This window comes from Polyodon spathula, chromosome 7, assembly GCF_017654505.1.
Source record: "Polyodon spathula isolate WHYD16114869_AA chromosome 7, ASM1765450v1, whole genome shotgun sequence".
NCBI classification, from domain to species: Eukaryota; Metazoa; Chordata; class Actinopteri; order Acipenseriformes; family Polyodontidae; genus Polyodon; species Polyodon spathula.
In genome coordinates, this window is record NC_054540.1 from 52908203 (window position 1) to 52919714 (window position 11512).

Sequence of the window (11512 nt, forward strand, 5' to 3'; positions counted from 1 at the left end):
AGCCCAAGCACACCCCTTGGCGCTTTTCTCTCTCTCTCTCTCTCTCGCCCAGGAGACACGCCCAAGCACACCCCTTGGCGCTCTTACCTGTTAAATGAAAATGTTTTCTTTAGAAAAATGCAGTGTGGTGTGTTAATCATGAGAGCTGTTTGAATGCCGTCTGAAAACTTTCAACTTGATCCCGCAGTGTTTGCCGCTGCCGCAGTAAAAACTAGGCCTACATATCTCGTTAGTTCTTTATTTTCTCTATGTCTGTCTGAAATATCAACTATATTTTAAAAAAATATATGTGCATACTGTAAATTAAAGTGACATGGTATTTATACACACAGCACAATTTATATATTCTTTAAAAAGCTGGTCATATTTGCAGGAATTTCCAACAGGGAAGGCTCAGTAGAAACCATATTAACATTTACACACGTGCCTTTTACATACAGAGGGACAGTACAAAAACATACAATAGATTATATTAGCAAGTACACTACATAAAGTGAATTGCTCTTTGTGTAACACTACTTGCTTTGCTGTATAGGTGAATTACTGTTCAATTAAATAGCTTGACTGCATCTTAAAAGGATAACTTGAAATGGTTCTGAAAGTGCACTTTGTATTCTGTGTGGTTTTAATCATCACGTCAGAGTTTTAAAATTAGGGTGAGATGTCTGAAACAGAACACACCTTCATTCCAACAAATAAAGCCTCACTCACATAATAATGTGTAACACAATTTTTGTTCCTGGGTAGTAAGTGTTATTTCCTAATTGCTTATGCCTCAAAAGTATAGAAAATGGCTATTATTCCCCACAAACTTTGCTTTTGTGACCAGGACAGTGATATTTTGAAATGTACCTATTTCCAATGAGAAAACAGGCGAATTTGTGTCTTTTCGTTCACATAAAGTCAGAAAAAGTGTAGTTTTTCGAGATTTACGATTATACTGTAAATCACTTTCACGAATCAGCCCCCAAATGTAGTCTCCCATCATGTTCTCGTTATACTGTCCTTGGTAGCAACGTTCAAAGTCCAGTATATCCTGGTGGAAGCGGTCGCCTTGCTCCTCCGAGTACACTCCCATGTTCTCCTTGAATTTATCAAGATGAGCATCGAGGATATGGACTTTGAGGGACATCCTACAGCCCATTGTGCCATAGTTCATCACCAGAGTCTCAACCAGCTCCACATAGTTTTTTCGCTCTTGTGATTGCCCAAGAAGCCCCGAACCACTGCGACAAAGCTGTTCCAAGCCGCTTTCTCCTTACTAGTGAGATTCTTGGGGAATTCACTGCACTCCAGGATCTTCTTTATCTGTGGTCCGACGAAGACACTGGCTTTGACCTTTGTCTCAGACAGCTTAGGGAAGAAGTCTTGAAGGTATTTGAAGGCTGCCGACTCCTTAGCTAGAGCTCTGACAAATTGTTTCATAGGGCCCAATTTGATGTGCAGTGGTGGCATCAGCACCTTCCGGGGGTCCACAAGTGGCTCCCACTTGACGTTGTTCCACCCCACAGAGAACTCGGTCCGCTGTGGCCAGTCCTGCCTGTGGTAGTGCGCCTTGGTGTCCCTGCTGTCCCAAAGGCAAACATAGCAGGGAAACTTGGTAAAACCGCCTTGGAAACCCATCAGGAATGCCACCATTGCAGCCTCTTGATGCCATCTCAGAAAAATGCAGATATGTATCCACTTAGGCAGCTGAAACTAAACTGAACTGGTGGGCTTAAGGCCCCTGTATTTATACTACTATTTATATTACTGGAAAGTTCTAGAAGTTACTCCAAGTTTACTCAGCACTGAATCTATCTGGAATGTTCTGGAAAATAGGTAAATTTCAAAATATCACTGTCCTGGTCACAAAAGCAAAGTTTGTGGGGAATAATAGCCATTTTCTATACTTTTGAGGCATAAGCAATTAGGAAATAACACTTACTACCCAGGAACCAAAAAAAAAAAAATTGTTACACGGTGTAATCATTTCAGGAACAGCTGGCAGATTGAGATCCTTGTACTTCTATCTATCATCAATAGGAAGAGTCAGACAAAACAAAATGCACCACCCAGCAATTGAAACAGACTGCTGCCTATTCTAACAAAACTACATAAACAAAGCAAACGGGCTGCTTTGAATCCCATGGGTAAACAAAGCTGAAACTCTCTCGAAAATCTCCTCTTAATCCAGTTTATTAAACCACAGTTTTGCAATAATTAAAGTGAGGCAGCGTTAGTAAAACAGTGTTTTATTAACACAGTCGCCCAGACAGGACGTCCCTTGTAATAACTAAACACAGAGAGACAGATTTACTAAGCTTTTGCACCAGGAAGTAATTGAAATCCATTGGAGTCTTAATTCACTGATTCTTATCTGCACCTAACCTCTCTTCTCTAACTCTCCTGTTCCCACACTAACCCCTAGTTGGAACTTGAAGGTTGAGAGGACTAACTAAATCATAATTATTCACAGGCTTTCAAGACCTCAAAGGTCTCTTCCGACTGCTGCTATTGTTGAAACAGAAAACAGCAAACACTAAAACAACTGTGTTTAAAATAGAAATGTGCAACAAGTAGGAAAGATTGAACAAAAAAAAAAATGACATTGTTTGTGAGTGAATGGAACTGGACTGAACTAGGATTTGTTTACTACCAGCTTCAGTGTTAGAATCCCCTACAGTGGGGGTGTTGACCTCATTCAGCTTTGCTGGAGGTGAAACGCTCACACGCAGCGACAGGGCTGATTGATGTTTGCAAACCTGCTGTAGGGGGACACCTGTTGGCAGTCAGCATACAGGCTATTATATGGTAGAGAATCGCAAGGCCTAATCAGTTTTCCAAATGATCTGTAGTGAGAAAGTAGGGAGGGATGAAACATGTTGGGGTGTTAATGCAAAGACCTGGAATTGCTCATTAAATTATAATGAGCTATCAGCACCAGCTGTGGGGAAAAGTGCCAAGAAAACAAAATGATTCTTGATTTTCACTCAGGAAGCAGTAAATGATCTCAAATGTTGGCCCTTGTTCAGTCTGTTCCTGCTTTGCATGCAATCCAGACTACACCGATGAGTCACATGTCAGTTGTTTAAACATGTATGATCTGGATCAGTCTTTGAAGGTGAGAGAGAGAGAAAGACCAACCCAGCCCTTATGTGCTGATTAAGAAGGAAATCCCGGAATGTATAGATTTTATCTTGGTGTTTAAGAAGCAGGTGCAAAACAGTACAGTACTACAGTAAGTTTATAGTCAAGAACTAAAGAAACACTTGTTTGGCTTTACCATCATGTATATTCATAAGGGTAATTACTGTAGTATTGTTGTAGGGCTCATTTGAAACTATTGGGGATTTCATAAGCAGATCAGAAATGTTTTATTTGTCCAGAAATCTAAATGAAATCTGAATTAACTAGTCAAACAAACTAAACATTTGTAATTGATTTTGCTTGGGAGACTATACAGCTATGGCCAAAAGTCTAGCATCACCTAGAATTTTAGCATTGAGACAATAAAAAAAAAAAAATAAATATATATATATATATATATATATATATATATATATATATATATATATATATATAAAATAATGTAGCAAAAGTCTACCAGAAGCTATAATAGTGGTACACTATTTCATGTTAGATTTTGAAATGTCACATTTTTCAATCCGTTTTTCATTACGTATATGGAAAACTATCAAAGTGGTATGTAATTCAATATGTTAAGGTAACATTATTCAAGAAGTTTCATTTGACTTTATGAAACAAAGTTAGTTCATTCTATAGGGTGATGCAAAACCTTTTGGCCATAGCTGCACATGATGGTGTTGTACTTAAGAACATTTGCAAACAAGGTGTCATTGGAAAACCAATCTATACTCTCACCACTGTGAAGTGTCTCCTACCCTGTCTGTCCTACATGCTCCCCTACACTGTCTGCTTGCTGACAGCAATGAGTCTATTACAATACGAAGGTGGCTTCATTAGATTAAGCATGTTAGAGGAAGACAACCAAACAGTGCTGAGCAGCTGTCACTACTTTGAGGAACAATGGAAGAAGTAATGGAAAGACTTAAGGCTAGGTGGGGTGTTTCATAACATCCGAAAAACACACTAGCAGTCAGCAGCCTCCTTCAAGAACCTACAAAGGAGAGGGAGACTGTCAATGGCTGATGGATTTTCACTTTTAGTATAAAATACAGGATCATTTATTTAATTTCCAACAGACAGTGGTTTGCACTAATATTTAACTTCTCTGCCTTTAAGTATAATGGGGCTGTCCTCATTACCATCCTAAATGTGTGATGATAACTCATGCTTAAAAAACACGTTCTCACTTGTCACTTTTCACCATGCTTTTCTGAGTACGCTGTGTATTTACTATAGGTTACCATGGTTTGCCTTGTTTTCTGCAGCTCCTTTTTTTTTTTTTTTAAGCCTGTTCATTTTGAAACTTTCATAACCCAGTTCTGGGAATCGCTATTTGAATTTATTAGTAAACCTGCAGTTTAGCTACAGGACAATTACAGAATGAATTTTACACATAAGGTGTCCGAAGCAGTTTGCTGTAAGTTACATAGTTATGTAGTTGAATCTCTGCGTCGTTTCATCTTTAAAGAATATATCAAAACTTCCCAGAAGGTCATTCTTATTATTCTGTATACAAATCAAAATCAACTTCTTGCAGCTTTGCTTCTAATAAAGAACTTTTGTTTGAATCCCTTATGAAATAGAATTGCTTACTTTCACGATGTTTTACTTAATATATGTAGACAATCAATTCTGCAAATGACATTATGTTGCGGATTGCTTTTTACTACATTGCAGCTCATTAATTTTAATCTCGAATTGCATTGTGCAGTAATAGTTATCCCTCTACTGGTATTTGGTGAGAATGCATGCCAATGAACTTGAATGCACTCTTCAATATCTCAGCAGACAGTACGCGCCCCCTCTTCTCTCTCCTACAACACTCAAGTCTGGAACAGCCAGGCAGCCGGGCAGTGAAGAATGTGTGCGGTCCAGGGACGGTTTTTTTCCCCACGGTGACGGGGCATTGTTGTGTTTTGATGTAAAATTCTAAAAAGCTGTTCATATATTTTTTTCACTTTCAATAAAAAAAATAAAAAAAAGTTAGAAAGATTTATTCTTCAGAATTTTGTGCAAATGGAGCAAAATATTAGCCAGCCTCCTGGATGTGAAGGTGATCCTCCGATAGCAGAGCAGATTCTTTACATAGACAGTGCTGAATGACAACTGCTACAGACGTGGGATACCAGATAGGTGGACGATTCCAAATAAAAAAAGAAACCGGTAAAATATGGCTATCCAGCGTTTCTTATGCGGCATTAATGTTATCATTAATGCCTCGAAGGTCTGTGTATTTGTTTTTAGAAAGTAAATTATAAACCGTTCAAAATGTTTGAAGTCTAATGCAAACTTATAAAACATTATTATTATTATTATTATTATTATTATTATTATTATTATTATTATTATTATTATTATATATCAATAGGCTATACATAACAATGTATTTCTTTATAGACATTGATATACCTACTAGCACGCTATATGGGGTTCTAACAATGATGACTGTTCTGGGAAATCTCGTGTACCTCGAAGAAATCGTGTATTTATTGAGTAAAACACCCTTCTCTTACAAAAGGACGATTTACATCTGGATCACTGGGGCGCCACCGGTAAGTATGCGGTTAATTCTGCCTCTGTGACCCAGATTATAATTTTTAGTCTGCTTGTAAAACGTTTCTATATGGACTATATTCTATATTCTACAACAAGCCCGATGAGTTATGCACACGGCATACATTATAGACACTTCAATTGCCTGTGCCTGAGCTACAGTGTTCTTGTAAATTGAGCGACTAACTTTTAAACCAGGATAACTTTACAATATAACAGTAAACTGATACATTTGCAATTCGATTCTGTAAAAGCCCAGAATCTAATCTATTGTCCAATGTGTTCTAGGTCATAGCAGCCACTTCCTGATTTGGACTTTGGGTACCTCGCTCAACAACCATGTTTACAGACTTCACTGCATCCATGTAAGCTTTTTTACAGACAAGTTGCCGAAGTAAAAAAAGAAAAAAAAAAAAATCCTGTGAAACAGCTGTTGATTTACTTGAAGGTTTGTTATTTTCACCTACATTTTGCTACAGGAGACAGAAACCTCCATCCATGTTGCATTAACAAAGGCTTGAAATGTTTTCTTTCCTCTCCGAAGCAAAGCAACAGCCTGGTAGTCACCTTATCCACTGCCCCTTTCTGTAGCTACTTCACGATCTGTATCCATAAGTTCCTGGTGATGATAGTGGAGGAGTATGGTGGAGAGGATGCCTTCATCCACAGGCTGCATGGAGTCCCCATGAAGATCAGCACTGGACCCTGCTGCTGCTGCTGCGACTGTCTACCTACTATACCAATGGCCAGGTACGCCTTTTTAAAAAGAACCGCAACAGTGAAGTGTCTCTTATTGCTTTACATATATATTTATCCCACATGAAAGCACACACACCAGCCGATGCAGAAATGTCAACTTCAACTCTATGTTTAGGACTAATTAAAAAAGTGATCCCTACTGGAAACAAGCACACATTTTATAGCCTGTACCAGGGATCCCATTGGATAGCAGTTGGATCCATTCCTAGTTTTACTTGCAGTTTAGTAAGACACACCTGAGCGTGTTACCTATACACTGGGGCTAATCAAGCACATATTAAAACCTGGAATGGGTAAAGGTGCTATGCAACACGAGTCTTATTTCCATCCCTGGCCTATACATAGTCACATACAGTATATACAGTACCTCAGCTGTTGGATCATCAAATAGTCCACTGTAGGTCATTACTTGGGTAAAACCGATCTTAAGTGCAGTTACCTTGTGTTTGGGTCTTTTGGACACACTTCTGTCCAATTCAAGTGCTATGATCACATGGTCAAATAAGAATTCTTAGCATGTAGCAACTGTCACCTTGCTCTGGTTTCAAAAGCCAAGTCCTGAAAGTCTGTTTTAAAAGATGATTGAGTCTTTTTTAATCCTTGTCAATATACAGTACAATCAGAATAAAGCCGGCCACTAATTTGGTGTAATTGACGTTGATCCATTCAGTCAGTGATCTCATCGTAGGGTTTGGCATTGTCTTCGTTCCTTTTGTACGTCTCTTTCTTTGCTTTGGTAGGAAGACTTTAACTGTTCTGAACTCTGGGACACTGCAAGCAGCTCTCCTGAGACCCATTTTGCTGTTTTTTGCCACAGTTCTGTGGACAAACGGAAACTATGAACAGGGAAAAGTAAAACACCAGCAAGAACACTTGATCTGTGCTTGATCTGAAAATGCATTGGTTATTTGATTTTGTATTTATTTCACTTAAGCATTTTTAAAATAACACAACTGATTAAATTGCTGTCGCTTCCTTGGACCTAATCACTTCCTGTGCTGTTGGTAAGATTCACTCAGTTTCCCAAATGCAATTAGACCATGTGACCTGCCATACAGGAACAAGCAACTTATTCTAGCATGTTTAAAAAAAAATTACGTATCCCAAAAAAAAGCAAATGAATGTAAAAGCAAAAAAAAAAAAAAAAAACATTGATTGTACTGTATTTACTAAACCTTGACTACATCACTCCTTTTACAGATGAAAGTAAATGGCGCTTTCCTCTGGATAACTATAATCTCTGTTGCTGCATTCATACTCTCACTATCGCCAATGTGGAATCTCTTCAACCAAGCAAAGTCCAACCTCCAGGCACAACATAGTACCCAAGTTTGCTTTAAACCAGGTAACCCTACAGATAGCTAACCACATGTTTTTACAATGCATTGTAATGTAAATCTCAACAAGAATGCCTACTGAGTATTTGATTTGTCTTTAGCAGTAGTCATACAAGACAGTCAAAATGCAAGAAACTTTTGTGCTGAAGTTACAACAGCAGTGTTTAACCTGATAAAACCTTGCTATGTAATCAACATTTTGTTTCAATAAACCAAAATCATTTTAGGTTGTAGCCTTAAAATACTTAGCATTTGTGATTTTCTGTCTCTATGCGCAGGAAACTGAAACTCTGTTGTTTTTTTGCTTTTTTTAGAGTGTTCTTATTCTGGCCCAGGCTCAGGGTAGGATCATTAACTTGCTGGTCAGCACTGGGACGTTAATGTTAGTCTACATATATATATACAGCCAAATGTGGAACAGAACCATAAACAAAGTCTCCCTCGTTGTTCACAGTTATGAATCAGCAGCGGCTGGTAATGGAGATGTTTATTCTCATTCTGGTGTCACGCTGTTACTACAGGCAGCAGTACCACCTGAACATAGAAGAGGGGTGTCCGTCCCAGTGCCAGGAGCAGGACAAGCTCAAGAGTCATGCTAACGGGGGAGTGGTCCTTCTCACAAAGCCCCTGATGGTCTCACAACAAAATGTGCAACTAATGTGATTGAAGTAAAATTAAACAAAAATATTGTCTACCCCCTTCTACAGTGGTTTCTCTTTACTGACACCATCTCCTGTGGTGTCAACAGCAGCCAGCCCTCTATCCACACGCAAAAGCACAGTTCCAGCAGCTGTGTCACAAGTTCTTGTATGAATGGAAGAAGGGTGACATAAATACAATGACCCTGGAAACTTTCTGCAGCTTTGCTTTGCTTATTTAGAATACCTAACATATTTAAAAGCTTTAAGTAATAAACAAGGTTTAATACAAAAAAAAAAAAAACAATGTATAACAAAAAAACAATATCAGGTGCTGGAGAATGTTAAAAAATGACAGTAAATGCAATGAAAACATTCACCAAAACATCTAGAAGATATGAAGAATGGTATATGATTTTGTATATGCTGAAATACGTTTACGTGTAAATGTTTTAAGTTTATACTATTATTTAAAGCTTTTGAATTGCAAATTGTGAGTTTAGGAGATGCTCGGTGTGGAATTTCTATCACACTGTATTTATCGCAATGTAAATAAATTTGGTCTGGTAGAAAAATAAAATCCCTCGACCAAAACTTTGTTTTATGTCAATATGAAAATACAATATGGACAGCCAGAGAAGGCTGAGACTCAGACCTGGTTGTGACTTTACTGTGAAACTGTACCGTGGTAAACTTCTATGAAGCCTGAAAATATAGGAGCTACAGCAAAAACAGTAAGGGACTTATCAAGAAATGCATTATGCAAAAAGAGTTAGGAAAATGTTTTTTGAAACCTTGATTAGTGTTTTTACCTTCTTCATTCGACAGAATAATTGCTGGTTGAGTAAAGAGTAGTGATATATGGCCTACTTTTGTACGGTAGAACTAGTACAGGCGGAGCTTCACTCAGCAGCACACAATGGGATAGTCAGAGTTGCCTAGAGACAGTGTTAAAATCCTCTGGAGATTTAACTGTTCAGAAACAGAGAAACCATTCGCTCCAATTGGGAGGGACTGAGCGGAATCCAAATCAGTTTTTTTCTAAGAGGCCTTTTGCGATTATTCTAATCCAAACCAGAACTGATGTAGCAAACAAGTTTCTCATTGTAGCTGTTTGAGTTACTGTATGTACCACTGTAACTACAGCCAACAAATCAGAGAACAGAAGAGGAAGGGGGGCCAGAGGGACAACGCGATGGGCAGAGCAATAGGGGCTTCTTGACAGTTCAAGACCTGGCTAATTGAGGGGTACAGTACAGCGAAGTGGGTTTCAGTTATGTTCCTGTCAGCACAGCACGCGTTACACCACCAGCTTCTCAGATGTACTTTAACTTCACAGTTGTTTAAAGTTAAGATTATATATACAAGTTCATCTGAACTCTAAAACAGGACTGCAACCCTAGTACTTTGCAGTGGTTAACATAAAATCATAGAAATAAAAATAAACAGACTTTTAAATATTACAGAGTGTAATTTACACAGACATTCTAAGAAGCATGGGTACACCTGTTCAGATGTTTAGTTACATATAGTACAATGAAATAATAAATTCCATTTACTGAAATGAAAGAAAAACACAATATAACACACATTGTACTATGTACACTATCTCATTTCACAGAAGCAATTTAAAAAGTGCAAAGGCAGCTTAAACGCAACAGATCTCCCAAAACAGACCATCTCAATAATGGGACAGCAGCCAGCTAGTGAAGAAAAACCCCCAAGCACAGCAATGTGAAATCATGCAGCTCGTTTCACCACTCACAAGATTCTTAAGGAAGAAGATTCAGGATGTTTTACAGATAAATAGGAATTATCTCACCCAGACTTTTGACATGGCAAGGCATTGCAGAAGGGAGTGTACAGTGACAGTTGTGTTTTGAGCATGTAGAGCCAGGAAATACTGGTTTGTGGTACTCCCAGCTCAGACCCAGACTTCGCTATGAGTCAGCGGTCATTATTGCTGTGCACAAGTTACTGTAAGCAAAAAAAAAAATATAATATTTACAAAAATAAAATAAAAAAAATTCTAATGCTCTCTCTCCACACAAACACAATGAATCCTGCAGAGACTTAACTTTAGTCGTCGCCAAGTGTTTTTATAATTTTTTTCTCCCAATTTGGAATGGCCAATTATTTTTAGGCTCAGTTCACCGCTACCACCCCCGTGCTCACACGCTGTCCTCCGAAGCATGTGCCGTCAGCTGACCGCTTCTTTTCACACTGCAGACACACAATGCAGCCACCTGAGAGATACAGCGTCAGAGGACAACGCAGGCAACTTACAGGCAAGCCCGCAGGTCCCCGGCTAGACTACAGGGGTCGTGGGGCGCGGTGAGCCCAGGGCAGCTGGCCAACCTAAGCCCTCCCCCTGTGCACAGTCTAACCCTTGACTATAAAGAACAAACTACACACCATGTTACAGACAAAAAACAAACTAGGGCAACACTGTAACAGTTACTTATAATAATGTCTTGGCTTTCTTGACCAAACTTCATTAATTCCCCTGACCACATTACAGGCAACAATTAATGGCGACTGAAGCAATCTACATGTGAACACAAAGCTACAAATTCTGACAGAACAACAAAGCTGCCTCTGAGGACGGTTTCTGACGACTCTGCAGTCATGCAGATGTAAGCAGTCTGTAAGTGGGGACCTTTTTTGGTGTTAGGCGATTCTAGGGCAAAGAGGGTCAGCAAGTTAATGAAATAGCATAGGGTGGTCTTTGCTCAGATGACTCCTGATGATCAGACATGAAAAGTTAAAACATTCAGAATTGTGAGATGTGAATTCCATTTCCTGCTTTCCTTCCTTCCTCCCTCCGATCATTGGTCATCCTCTTCCCTCTTTATTCATACAACCTCCACAGAGATGCTTTGATATGCCATGCAGCCCGACGGACGGTTTACTCTTTTGCATTGATTTGCGTCCAAACGCAAGTCCCCTCAATAAATAAATAATATTAAACAACATACAAATACAACGCAAATGAAAAGGAGCGTGAGGCATAATGTGACCAGTGCAAGAGCAAATCCCTGCATTTTGAGTTTGGGAGTTTCATAGAGAAGGCAAGCAGGACAATGTCAGTCTGAC

General features: G+C 38.9%; 1 long non-coding RNA gene across 1 annotated transcript; it reads left to right on the plus strand.

The window, feature by feature from the left end:
- Window positions 1-3742: 3742 nt before the first annotated feature.
- LOC121318789 lies at window positions 3743-8185 on the plus strand. Its single transcript, XR_005950631.1, has 6 exons — window positions 3743-5292; window positions 5527-5681; window positions 5971-6047; window positions 6274-6432; window positions 7642-7786; window positions 8093-8185. It is a non-coding gene; the product is annotated as an uncharacterized LOC121318789 (long non-coding RNA).
- The last annotated feature ends 3327 nt before the right edge of the window (window positions 8186-11512 follow it).